This window comes from Haliotis rubra, unplaced genomic scaffold (genome assembly GCF_003918875.1).
Source record: "Haliotis rubra isolate DU_JTF1 unplaced genomic scaffold, ASM391887v1 Scf29, whole genome shotgun sequence".
NCBI lineage: Eukaryota > Metazoa > Mollusca > Gastropoda > Lepetellida > Haliotidae > Haliotis > Haliotis rubra.
Window position 1 is genome coordinate 979,731 of NW_025766957.1, and position 14,475 is coordinate 994,205.

Consider the following 14,475-nt stretch of genomic DNA (forward strand, 5'->3'; position numbering starts at 1 on the left):
AACACTAACATTCCTCACCAAGGAAGGGACGAGAAAAAGCTGCAGACACTCAGGAGTGTATGGTTGGTGGTGAAGGTGATTGACTTCCAGATTTTAGACAATTGTTAAATGGTTTTTATACATTAAAGTAAGGAAGAAAACGCATTGAAGATGACCAGGAAGACCAAACCGGAAGTCTTGATTGCTACTGTAGAGATCTTCATTATGAAGGATTGTCATGTCAAGAATGAATTAAATTTAAAATATCAATCTCTCAACAATTATTCATGAGCATTTGGGTATTTTAAGGCACATGCGTATGCGCAAAGGGTACCTCGACCCATGTGTATGCCAGATGGGTACCTCGACCAACGTGTATGCCAAGTGAGTACCGCAACCAACGTTTATGTCAAGTTGGTACCTCAAACACATTTATGCCAGATAAGTACCTCGACCAACGTGTATGCCAAGAGGGTACCTCAACCCACGTGTATGCCAGATGGGTACCTCAACCAACGTGTATGCCAAGTGGGTACCTCAACCCACGTGTATGCCAAGTGGGTACCTCAACCAACGTGTATGCCAAGTGGGTACCTCGACCAACGTGTATGCCAAGTGGGTACCTAAACCCACGTGTATGACAGATGGGTACCTCGACCCACGTGTATGCCAAGTGGGTACCTCAACCCACGTGTATGACAGATGGGTGCCTCTACCAATGTGAATGCCAAGAGGGTACCTCGACCCACGTGTATCACAAGTGGGTCCCTCGAACACGTTTATGCCAGTTAGGTACCTCAACCCATGTGTATATCAGATGGGTGCCTCTACCAATGTGTATGTCAAGAGGGTACCTCGAACACGTTTATGCCAAGAGGGTACCTTGACCCACATGTATGCCAAGTGGGTACATTGACACACGTGTATGCCAGATGGGTACCTCGATCCACGTGTATGCCATGTCAGATGGGTGCCTTGTCCCACGTGTAAGTTAGATGGGTTACTTTTACCGTATTTCTTCACCCCACGTGTTTGCCAGATGGGTACTTCGACCCATGGGTATGACAGATGGGTACCTCGTGTATGCCAGAAGGTTACTTTGATCCATGTGTTTGCCAGATGGGTACTTTGACCCACGTGTATGCCAGATGGGTACTGTGACCCACGTGTATGCCACTTGTATGCCAGATGGGTACTTTGACCCACTTGTATGCAGATGGGTACTTTGACCCATGTGTATGCCAGATGGGTACTTTGACCCATTTGTATGCAAGATGGATGGGTACTTTGACCCACTTGTATGCCAGATGGGTACTTTGACCCACTTGTATGCCAGATGGATGGGTACTTTGACCCATATGTATGCCAGAAGGATACTTTGATCCATGTGTTTGCCAGATGGGACCCACTGTTGCCAGATGGGTACTTTGACCACGTGTAGGCCAGATGGGTACTTTGACCCACTTGTATGCCAGATGGGTACTTTGACCCATGTGTGCTTCCCTTGTATGCCACTTGTGTATGCCAGATGGATTTGGTGTATGCTGGGTACTTTGACCCATATGTATGCCAGATGGGTACTTTTTGACCCACGTGTATGCCAGATGGGTACTTTGACCCACGTGCATGCCAGATGGGTACTTTGACCCACTTGTATGCCAGATGGGTACTTTGACCCATGTGTATGCCAGATGGGTACTTTTGACCCATGTGTATGCCAGATGGGTACCAATGTGAATCATGCATATAAATCAATAGTGGCTATCATAGTCATACCATAAGGCACAATAACAACAAAACATTATCCCAAGCAGAGAAGAGTGTCACACTGTTGTATATCTCTATATATGAATGCTCTTGCCATCAACCACTGGTTTGTCTGATCACGTCTCTAGGGAACCTGAAAAAGAGGTACTTTGACCCAGGTGTTTGCCAGATGGGTACCTCGAGTATGCCAGAAAGGCACTTTGACCAATGTGTTTGCCAGATGGGTACCTCGTGTATGCCACAGAGGTACTGACCCATGTGTTTGCCAGATGGGTACCTCGTGTGTGCCAGAGAGGTACTGACCCATGTGTGTGCTAGATGGGTACCTCATGTATGCCAGAGAGGTACTGACCCATGTGTTTGGCAGATGGGTACCTCGTGTATGCCACAGAGGTACTGACCCATGTGTATGCCAAGTGAGTACCGCAACCAACGTTTATGTCAGTTGGTACCTCAAACACATTTATGCCAGATAAGTACCTTTGACCAACGTGTATGCCAAGAGGGTACTTCAACCCACGTGTATGCCAGATGGGTACCCTCAACCAACGTGTATGCCAAGTGGGTACCTCGACCAACGTGTATGCCAGATGGGTACCTCAACCCACGTGTATGCCAGATGGGTACCTCAACCAACGTGTATGCCAAGTGGGTACCTCGACCAACGTGTATGCCAGAGTGGGTACCTAAACCCACGTGTATGACAGATGGGTACCTCGACCCACGTATGCCAGATGGGTACCTCAACCCACGTGTATGCCACATGGGTGCCTCTAACAATGTGAATGCCAAGATGGGTACCTCGACCCACGTGTATCACAAGTGGGTCCCTCGAACACGTTTATGCCAGTTAGGTACCTCAACCCATGTGTATATCAGATGGGTGCCTCTACCAATGTGTATGTCAAGAGGGTACCTCGAACACGTTTATGCCAAGAGGGTACCTTGACCCACATGTATGCCAGAGCGGGTACATTGACACACGTGTATGCCAGATGGGTACCTCGATCCACGTGTATGCCATGTCAGATGGGTGCCTTGTCCCACGTGTAAGTTAGATGGGTTACTTTTACCGTATTTCTTCACCCCACGTGTTTGCCAGATGGGTACTTCGACCCATGGGTATGACAGATGGGTACCTCGTGTATGCCAGAAGGTTACTTTGATCCATGTGTTTGCCAGATGGGTACTTTGACCCACGTGTATGCCAGATGGGTACTGTGACCCACGTGTAAGCCACTTGTATGCCAGATGGGTACTTTGACCCACTTGTATGCAGATGGGTACTTTGACCCATGTGTATGCCAGATGGGTACTTTGACCCATTTGTATGCAAGATGGATGGGTACTTTGACCCACTTGTATGCCAGATGGGTACTTTGACCCACTTGTATGCCAGATGGATGGGTACTTTGACCCATATGTATGCCAGAAGGATACTTTGATCCATGTGTATGCCAGATGGGTACTTTGACCCACGTGTAGGCAAGATGGGTACTTTGACCCACTTGTATGCCAGATGGGTACTTTGACCCATGTGTAAGCCACTTGTATGCCAGATGGATGGGTACTTTGACCCATGTGTATGCCAGATGGGTACTTTGACCCACGTGTATGCCAGATGGGTACTTTGACCCACGTGCATGCCAGATGGGTACTTTGACCCACTTGTATGCCAGATGGGTACTTTGACCCATGTGTATGCCAGATGGGTATTTTGACCCATGTGTATGCCAGATGGGTACCAAGTGAATCATGCATATAAATCAATAGTGGCTATCATAGTCATACCATAAGGCACAATAACAACAAAACATTATCCCAAGCAGAGAAGAGTGTCACACTGTTGTATATCTCTATATATGAATGCTCTTGCCATCAACCACTGGTTTGTCTGATCACGTCTCTAGGGAACCTGAAAAAGAGGTACTTTGACCCAGGTGTTTGCCAGATGGGTACCTCGAGTATGCCAGAAAGGCACTTTGACCAATGTGTTTGCCAGATGGGTACCTCGTGTATGCCACAGAGGTACTGACCCATGTGTTTGCCAGATGGGTACCTCGTGTGTGCCAGAGAGGTACTGACCCATGTGTGTGCTAGATGGGTACCTCATGTATGCCAGAGAGGTACTGACCCATGTGTTTGGCAGATGGGTACCTCGTGTATGCCACAGAGGTACTGACCCATGTGTATGCCAAGTGAGTACCGCAACCAACGTTTATGTCAAGTTGGTACCTCAAACACATTTATGCCAGATAAGTACCTCGACCAACGTGTATGCCAAGAGGGTACCTCAACCCACGTGTATGCCAGATGGGTACCTCAACCAACGTGTATGCCAAGTGGGTACCTCGACCAACGTGTATGCCAAGTGGGTACCTCAACCCACGTGTATGCCAGATGGGTACCTCAACCAACGTGTATGCCAAGTGGGTACCTCGACCAACGTGTATGCCAAGTGGGTACCTAAACCCACGTGTATGACAGATGGGTACCTCGACCCACGTGTATGCCAAGTGGGTACCTCAACCCACGTGTACGACACATGGGTGCCTCTAACAATGTGAATGCCAAGAGGGTACCTCGACCCACGTGTATCACAAGTGGGTCCCTCGAACACGTTTATGCCAGTTAGGTACCTCAACCCATGTGTATATCAGATGGGTGCCTCTACCAATGTGTATGTCAAGAGGGTACCTCGAACACGTTTATGCCAAGAGGGTACCTTGACCCACATGTATGCCAAGTGGGTACATTGACACACGTGTATGCCAGATGGGTACCTCGATCCACGTGTATGCCATGTCAGATGGGTGCCTTGTCCCACGTGTAAAGTTAGATGGGTTACTTTTACCGTATTTCTTCACCCCACGTGTTTGCCAGATGGGTACTTCGACCCATGGGTATGACAGATGGGTACCTGCGTGTATGCCAGAAGGTTACTTTGATCCATGTGTTTGCCAGATGGGTACTTTGACCCACGTGTATGCCAGATGGGTACTGTGACCCACGTGTAAGCCACTTGTATGCCAGATGGGTACTTTGACCCACTTGTATGCAGATGGGTACTTTGACCCATGTGTATGCCAGATGGGTACTTTGACCCATTTGTATGCAAGATGGATGGGTACTTTGACCCACTTGTATGCCAGATGGGTACTTTGACCCACTTTGTATGCCAGATGGATGGGTACTTTGACCCATATGTATGCCAGAAGGATACTTTGATCCATGTTTGTATGCCAGATGGGTACTTTGACCCAGCCAGATGGGTACTTTGACCCACTTGTATGGCAAGATGGGTACTTTGACCCACTTGTTGTATGCCAGATGGGTACTTTGACCCATGTATGCCAAGATGGGTACTTGTATGCCAGATGGATGGGTACTTTGACCCATGTGTATGGGTACTTTGACCCATGCCAGATGGGTACTTTGACCCATGTGTATGCGATGGAGTACTTTGACCGTATGCCAGATGGGTACTTTGACCCACGTGCATGCCAGATGGGTACTTTGACCCACTTGTATGCCAGATGGGTACTTTGACCCATGTGTATGCCAGATGGGTATTTTGACCCATGTGTATGCCAGATGGGTACCAAGTGAATCATGCATATAAATCAATAGTGGCTATCATAGTCATACCATAAGGCACAATAACAACAAAACATTATCCCAAGCAGAGAAGAGTGTCACACTGTTGTATATCTCTATATATGAATGCTCTTGCCATCAACCACTGGTTTGTCTGATCACGTCTCTAGGGAACCTGAAAAAGAGGTACTTTGACCCAGGTGTTTGCCAGATGGGTACCTCGAGTATGCCAGAAAGGCACTTTGACCAATGTGTTTGCCAGATGGGTACCTCGTGTATGCCACAGAGGTACTGACCCATGTGTTTGCCAGATGGGTACCTCGTGTGTGCCAGAGAGGTACTGACCCATGTGTGTGCTAGATGGGTACCTCATGTATGCCAGAGAGGTACTGACCCATGTGTTTGGCAGATGGGTACCTCGTGTATGCCACAGAGGTACTGACCCATGTGTTTGCCAGATGGGTACCTCGTGTATGCCAGAGATACTGACCCACGTGTTTGCCAGATGGGTACTTTGACCCACATGTATGGCAGATGGGTACTTTGACCTACGTGTTTGCCAGATGGGTACCTCGTGTATGCCAGAGAGGTACTGACCCACGTGTTTGCCAGATGGGTACTTTGACCCACATGTATGGCAGATGGGTACTTTTACCTCGTGTTTGCCAGATGGGTACCTCGTGTATGCCAGAGAGGGATGGGTACTTTATGGCACCCCTCGTGTTTGCCAGATGGGTTGCCAGAAAGGCACTTTGACCAATGTGTTTGCCAGATGGGTACCTGCGTGTATGCCACAGAGGTACTGACCCATGTGTTTGCCAGATGGGTCCCTCGTATTGTGCCAGAGAGGTACTGACCCATGTGTGCTGCCAGATGGGTACCTCATGTATGCCAGAGAGGTACTGACCCATGTGTTTGGCAGATGGTACCTCGTGTATGCCACAGAGGTACTGACCCATGTGTTTGCCAGATGGGTACCTGGAGTGGTATGCCAGAGATACTGACCCACGTGTTTGCCAGATGGGTACTTTGACCCACATGTATGGCAGATGGGTACTTTGACCTACGTGTTTGCCAGATGGGTACCTCGTGTATGCCAGAGAGGTACTGACCCACGTGTTTGCCAGATGGGTACTTTGACCCACGTGTATGGCAGATGGGTACTTTTACCTACGTGTTTGCCAGATGGGTACCTGGTGTATGCCAGAGGGGACTTTGACCCATGTGTTTGCCAGATGGGTACCTCGTGTATGCCAGAGAGGTACTGAACCACGTGTTTGGCAGATGGGTACCTCATGTATGCCAGAAGGGTACTTTGACCAATGCATATGCCAGATTGGAACCTCCACCCATGGTTTTACCCATCCTTTTGACAGTACTCCATCTGTATAAGGATCACCTTCATGACGGAGAAGAGCTTCATGTGATGCAGGTCTCAGACTTTTATTTACCACTTTGCTGAATGGTGCTGACATTCCTAGAATTGTGGTGCCTCAGATGACTGGAACACCCCTGTACCCTACACAATATAAAACCATATACAATTCATCTTCATTTATGGTTGAAAAACAACAACAACATTCAGATTTGATTCCTTTATATCTGGTTGTTCAACAAAATCTGTACAATTTAGAACACATTTACATATTAAACATACAAATAACCTATCTTGAAATGTACAATATACAAAATATATTCAGTCTCTAAGATCATAAAACCCCCTAAAACACATCCAACAGTCACAAACAAGACACAGTCACGCATCTACCATCTCACACCCTGTTTAAAAATATCCCGCCTGACCCCTCCCCATCACCACCTAGATATCCACACTGGAATTCCCTGCATCAGTAACAGAACAAGGAAACAACAGAAAAGGACACATCCCAGTCATAAAGCCATCCTTCTCAATCATTAATACATGAAGAAAACTTAAGCGCTGATTATTTGAAACTGATTAAGGTTGTTTGTTGTTGAACTCTAAGCACAGCAATATTCAGCTATGTCACAGCAGTAAATAATCCAGTCTGGACTAGACAACCCAGTGACTGACATCATGAGCACCTATGATGAGTTGGGTCACAATGACATGCATTCACAAAATCACCAGACACAACCACCTGATTTCATCACCTTAGTGAACAGGCATAGGTTTGAAGAGACCTGGAATATCTTACCTCTGACCTGGAATATCTACTGTTATAAGTATAAATATGACTAAAGAAACACAATGAATATGTTGATAACACACCCTTAAAACAACTACGTCTATGTCAAGCAAAGAGAGATTACCTATTCAAAGTTACTTAAATTATTCTTGAATAATTTCACAAGTGAATCATGTATATAAATCAATAGTGACCATCATAGTCATACCATAAGGCACTATAATAACGAAACGTTATCCCAAGCGGTGAAGTGTGTCACACTGTTGTATATCTCTATATATGAATGCTCTTGCTATCAACCACTGGTTTGTCTGATCATGTCTCTAGGAAACCATGAAAAAGGGTTTTTATGCAAGAATTTAGCACTATAGTTGTTGAGTCCAAGAGGCATGTTTGGTGTTACACAAGATTTCAACAACATTGTGGGTGAGAACTTGGGACTTTGCCAGACAAACCAGGTTTGGTCAGTAGGAGCATGGACACATGCTGGGGTACAATGACACATATTTAGCGATGTCTCTTATTGCAACATTCTTGATCATCCAGTGTATTATATCTCCCTTGCAGTAAGAATCCTGGACCTGTGCTACCATAGCACATGTTTCAAACTGTATTGCTCAAACTTGCTGTCCAATCGAATTTCACAGCTCTTGAATGGCTTTGCTTGAATGTTTGGAAAATTTAGCAGTATAAGGACTGTTTTGACTAAACTTATCTGGTGGTTTTCATATTTAGGGCCTGAAACTGAACAGATCTATGCTCAACTGAATGCTGACTCAGAGATAATTAGGCTAGTGAGAAAAGTGGAGATTGTGATTTATGAATGGGGGTGAGTTGGACAGAAGATATTGGGATAGTGCAACAACAAAATATGAGTTGCATTTGGGGAGGGGGAAGGAGCGTGTAATAAAATATAATACCCAAATTTGGCGCTGGGACCCATTCCTCAAAGATATCGTAAAACTAAGACAGTCATAAGTCTAAAGTATGGCAGTTACGACATCTGAGAGCTACGACCGAGTCTCATGTCTCCTGTGCAAATCTACTGTATCATATTTGTCTAGGGCATATATAATAAAGAATGAATATTTAATACACTGGACATCAGGGATGTGACAAGTTTAACATTAAATCATGTAACGCTGCATCTTGTTGTGTAAATCTTTGATGTGTCGACTTCCCAGTTGCCTTTGAGCCCTATGCATCCAAATTTAGCATAACGTTCCCAGGATTTCTTTGATTCTGGTTAACTCAAACATTTTTTCATATACAAACCATTTCAACACAGCAAAGTTTGGTTGTTGCTGTTTTACCAACGATTAGTACTGTAACAAGTCATTCATGCATTGTTATACTCTACACATAAATAACAGTAGTAGTGTTTCTGTAATCAGATTGATACCACCAATACAATATGGCTTGGACAAAGCTGACTCAACAATGCTTTACTTCACAAAATTTGGTAGATGTTTAGAGCAATGCACTGATGAAAATTATGGATGTGAATGAATGACACCAAAGTAACTGGTTATGAATACTGAAGGTGATAAAACATGCATGGATTTCTGTAATGAACAACAGCACCCATCTGACACATTAATTATTGAGATTGTGTAATCCCAAATATAACATGTGTTTTCTAATTATTGCCTATTCTCTTTCTGTCGTAGTGTTACTGATTACTGTCATCACACATCTAGAGATTCTATGCTAGTGTGTTACATTATGGACCAATTCACTAGCCATCCAATTTCAAAAGACCCTTGACCTAATACTAATAGGGGCGGTGGGGTAGCCTAGTGGTTAAAGCGTTGGCTCGTCACGCCGAAGACCCAGGTTCAAATCCCCACATGGGTACATTGTGTGAAGCCCATTTCTGGTGTCCCCGGCCGTGATGTTGCTGGAATATTGCTAAAAGCGGCATAAAACCAAACTCAGTCAGTCAGTCAGTAATACTAATAACATGTTTTCTTATATTGCGCTAAACTCCACAAAAGCGGTAACAGAGTTCATATATATTATTCCCCCGGATATCCCAAGCTTCCTATGAGGTGCCAGAAGGTGAATAGTCACATGACATATCCCACCGGGTACCCATTTTTTGCTGGGTGAATTCAACTGATGTCTGTTCATCAAAACTCGTCTGTATATGATAGAATTCAATGCTAGGAGTGTAACAGCATTCTCCACTAGTTTCACAGACAGCAAAATCTCCCAAAACAGTGAAGTTGTTGATTCATTAAAATTTATATGCAAGAATATTAAATTTGAACACAAGACTGCATTACAGCATTACAGATTGACCAGGCTCAAGTTACTTACTCAGGTCTGCCAGTCACCAAATACAAATACATGTACATCAATCAAACATCAAATTCTTACCTTAATTACACTGAATACCCCAAAGTACCACATTATTACAAGGTATAAACCTTGATTGGAACAGGGAACCAGACTAAGAGACATAAGTGACACACAATGCATTAAGATCCACTGATCTTCATTGCATTATGACAAAAGCAAGAATTTCAAATATACAAAACATGATTGGTAACTTTCATAAAAAAGTTGATTCAACTAAAAGTTGTAACCAAAGAACAAACAAAACACGTAAAAAAAGCCCTGATTTTAATCTTATAATTTCAATATAAAACACAGATGTAATAAGAAACATACAATGATAAAACTAGGCTTGTGTTAGACTTGGTTTAACAAGAAACTACACTGATAAAACCCTATGACTTACTCACAATGTTGGCTATTCTGTTTCCATTCAGTCACTATCAACATTCCTTAATTCAAAATTCAACTTAAGTTTCTTTCAGGAAAGAGCAAACAAGCAGCACATGTTTACTAAAAGTATCAGTCTTTGAAGAAGGTTAGTATTACTCAAATATTTGACGAAATGGTTCTTAGTTAAGGTCCAAATCAAACGATTATTTGTAACACAGACCATCACAAATCAAATGTTCAATGAACTGGATATCATAAATCACTTGATGATAAAACTAAGACTACAAATTTAGCACCAAATGAAGTCAATGGATTTCATAATATTTTAAGAGATTTAGAGTCCACTCTGTTCACTGTCTAGTGAACCTATATTACAGAACAATATCCAGTGATGGGACCTATGTTTATGACAATGTAATGACATCACAGAGTAATGAAAGTTGTGGTCCTGATACACAACCATGTGTTTCACATAATATCTCACCATAAAACTGAGGATTCGACTTTAAGTCAATGATTATTGCCTGTGTTTCTACATTTTGGTCACAGATTGAATTCAAATATGCCTCAAAGGAATCTTGGTACACGGCAGTTCGAGTTGTGCATTTTATAATAAAAACAAAGCTGCAGCCATCTGTAACCTATGAAGCATACACACATCCTCATACAGGGGTGGAAATAACCCATTGCCCGACGCCCGAGTCCAGCGTTTTTTCTGTCGGGCAAGCAAATTTGTATATCACACTGTACCGGTGTCCAGTTGACTTTCCAATGTTAATTATGTTGTTTATTTAAAGAATCAACAAGAAAACGGACGGTATAGTGGAAAAATCATCAGGGCAAGTGATTTTACATGTGCCACTGTATCGGAGTACACTAGCAATTTTAAACTTATTTCCACCCCTGTCATAGGGGTGAAACAGTACACTCTTCCACGGTACGGTACATATTGCAGTACAAGGCCTTCGGTTCGGTCCGTTTCGGTTCGGTATATGAGATATGATCATAATACAGAAAACTGACAAGAGCCAAACTTTACATTCTTTAATAACATGGACAAAAAATAACCATAATCTTTCTTATTTTGAATGAACAAAACTGTCATTTTATGACTACATAGAAATGACGGTACGAAAACTGAAAATACCGAATTTTTGGATTGCATTACGGTATACCGAACCGAAGGCAAATACTGTGATTCTACTAATATCGCTGTATAACATTTCACCCCTACATCCTCAGCACCTCACTATCAACAACCTGAAGGGGAGACAACCAACACTGCACTCCAACAATCAAAGAAATTGCTTTTGACATTAATTGGATTTGTTAAATCTAATCAGTATTAACTCTCTACCCACCCCTTTAGAAAAATAGGAAATGAACAGAGTAAGTTCTGAGGGTTGTTTTTGCATCAATATCTGATTTTTTTTGTCACAGTTGACAACCATCATAAATATAATACTGACTATAAACAAATATTTATTAGAGTTTGCACGAGTAAAACCCATTGCCTTAAAGAACCACTAAACTTTGTTTTTTGTTACTCTTTTAACCATTACATATGAAAGATTTGTGGTTAGTCTTATGCGGAACACCAAATTTATTCTTTAAAAACTTGTGGTTAATTAATACCGAGCGATTAAAAGTGGCCAAAAAGTCGCCTGCTTCCCTCTCGCCCGCCAACGAAACCACAGACAGGTTACGTAACTCTGTCGCCAGAGCACTGCAGTGGCGTCATATGAGGAGCGATTTTCAGTTAGTTGTATAGAAAGTGTGTAGCACGCTCATCATTTTGATGATTTCTCGACATGAACGACGACATGCCGAATCGTTGCTTTGTCGTCAATTGCTCCTAGGGGTCGGGTGATGGTGTCACCATGCACAGATTTCCACAGGACCCGCGGTTAGTGCTAAATGGGTTATGTTTGTGAGTCGCGAAGCGGCGTTGTGGAAGCCTGAAGCGATATCTTTCTTGTGTTCAGATCGCTTCACGGAAGTTAAAGAATCAAAACTACTTACTAGTTATAGTAAAATATGTATATGATTGATGACCATAAAGATTTTCCATAACACAACTTGTAACATAACGATTTCTTCCTCGAAGTGAGGTTGTGGTCGAAGTAACAATAATATTGTAAGTAGTATTATATTGACACCCACCTAAGCTGCCAGGAGAGAAATTGTTATGTTATCACGCTATGTCATGCAAAATCCTATTGGCCATCAATAAAATACATATTTTACTACCAGTAAAAGTAGTTTTGATTTTGTAACTTCGGTGAAAACAAACCTAAATAGCAGTTATTCACAGACTGGCGGATGTTCCCGACAGGTGTGCCGCCATTTTGAAAATCGTAAAGTCTGTTAGAATTAATGAGATTATAGTTTGTTTTCATCAAGTTAGAAAATCAAAACTACTTTCTACTCAATAGTTAAATATGTATTGGAATCATAACCAAAAGGATTTTGCATGACACAACTTATAACATAACGATTTCTTCCACGGAAGCGAGGTGGGGTCGAAGTCACAATACTGCGTGATAAATTTCTTGCTACATTCACATGGTTAATGTCCACTCACCAGTATGTAGATACTAGTCAATGTGCGCGTCTTTATATTTGGTCTTATAATCCTAATTAGTTTATTATCATACTTTTATGCATTTTGAAACTAAATAAAAAGCTGACGATCTGCTGATACTTATAGTGAATTTATAACAGAACTGTAATATCTAGACATTTTATAGTTTGCCAATGTGAATCATAATTCGCACACACACACCCTAGTGTATGTTGTCTGTCTCATTACACTTCACGGTGAAAACAATGATTCTGTTCAATGCTACGACAAATGAATAAAAAACAAAATGCAAATATTAAAATTAAAACAGATTAAAGTTATAGGAACAATATCAGGCCATTACCTTGTTTGAGGAATGTATCCATCAATATCCACAAAACTGTTCCAAATGATGTGTCTTTTAACAGTTTAATATACGAAAAAGTGATAAATCTTTTCAGGTATTGGTGTATAGTCTCATTGGTCATCCAAGATAGCACACCTGGCAACTAATTGCATAATGTCCGCCTTTCATTAAAAACAGTAATTTAGTTAGCCAATAATGGGCAATCAATCAATGTATTGCCGGTTAATCCTTTGAAAGAAGGACATTGTTTTTCACGCGAACACCGACACGGCAGAGTGTATTCAGTATAGATTAGTAAATCTACATACATAAACACTACCTTTGACAATTCCGCTGTGTGTAAGATAAAAGTAATTAATCAATCAGCGTGTTATCGGTTAATCCTTTGATCGATGTTTATAATGTTGAATATTTACTCCAGACACAAGAAATGCCAAATGGGAACCTTTGTCGGGTAATCTAAGTGTGTTACCACTAATTATACCTGTTATAAATTCATTAACTGACCATCAAGTGAATGATGACAAATAACATGTGTAGGTTTGTATACCACCTAACACGGGTTACAACAAGGGAGTATTAATTGCATGTGAAATCTTATGGGCCGACCCTGTTTTGAGAATACAAACAGATTTTTACATGACATGATTAAATATCGAGGTAAAAAAACACAGAAATGGGATCAATTTGGATCAGTCATTATACAAATAGGGCCTAACGACACCAATCAATTGTGACAGAAGCGTCTATGAAAACAACTCGGAAACTAAGCAAAGCAGGAGACAAAATTAAATGCCAGTAGATTGTGAGAACATATAGCTTTCATTTTCCACAACAATTGTCACGATTTCAGGTTTATACAAGCCTGTAAACAAGATAATTTACCCCCTAAAATGTAGATGAATTCTGCATCGGCCCTCAAAGCTATTCCTCATATGACGTCACAGAGTCGCGCCGCTCTGATTGGTTGAAATTTCGTTCGCGGGTGAGAATTGTGCACTGTTGTCAAAAAGGTCGATTTAAGTCAATTAAAGGTCGAAATGAGTAGTTTTAATGACGGGGTTTCATTTATAACGATGCCAGTTAGTGATTTATGTATTTTTACCCCCTAGGGTTTATGTGACCTTTAAGTATTGTACCTTCAGTGACATTGCCAACACAGTCCACTAACTGTATATGGAGGACAACAAATCTGCAAATCTTAAACTTCGCCGATATTTTGTAAACATTTTGACAAATTTCTCTTCTGCCTAATAACAGCCCTGGGTAGAATATGGTATAAACAACATTTTCAAAGAAGA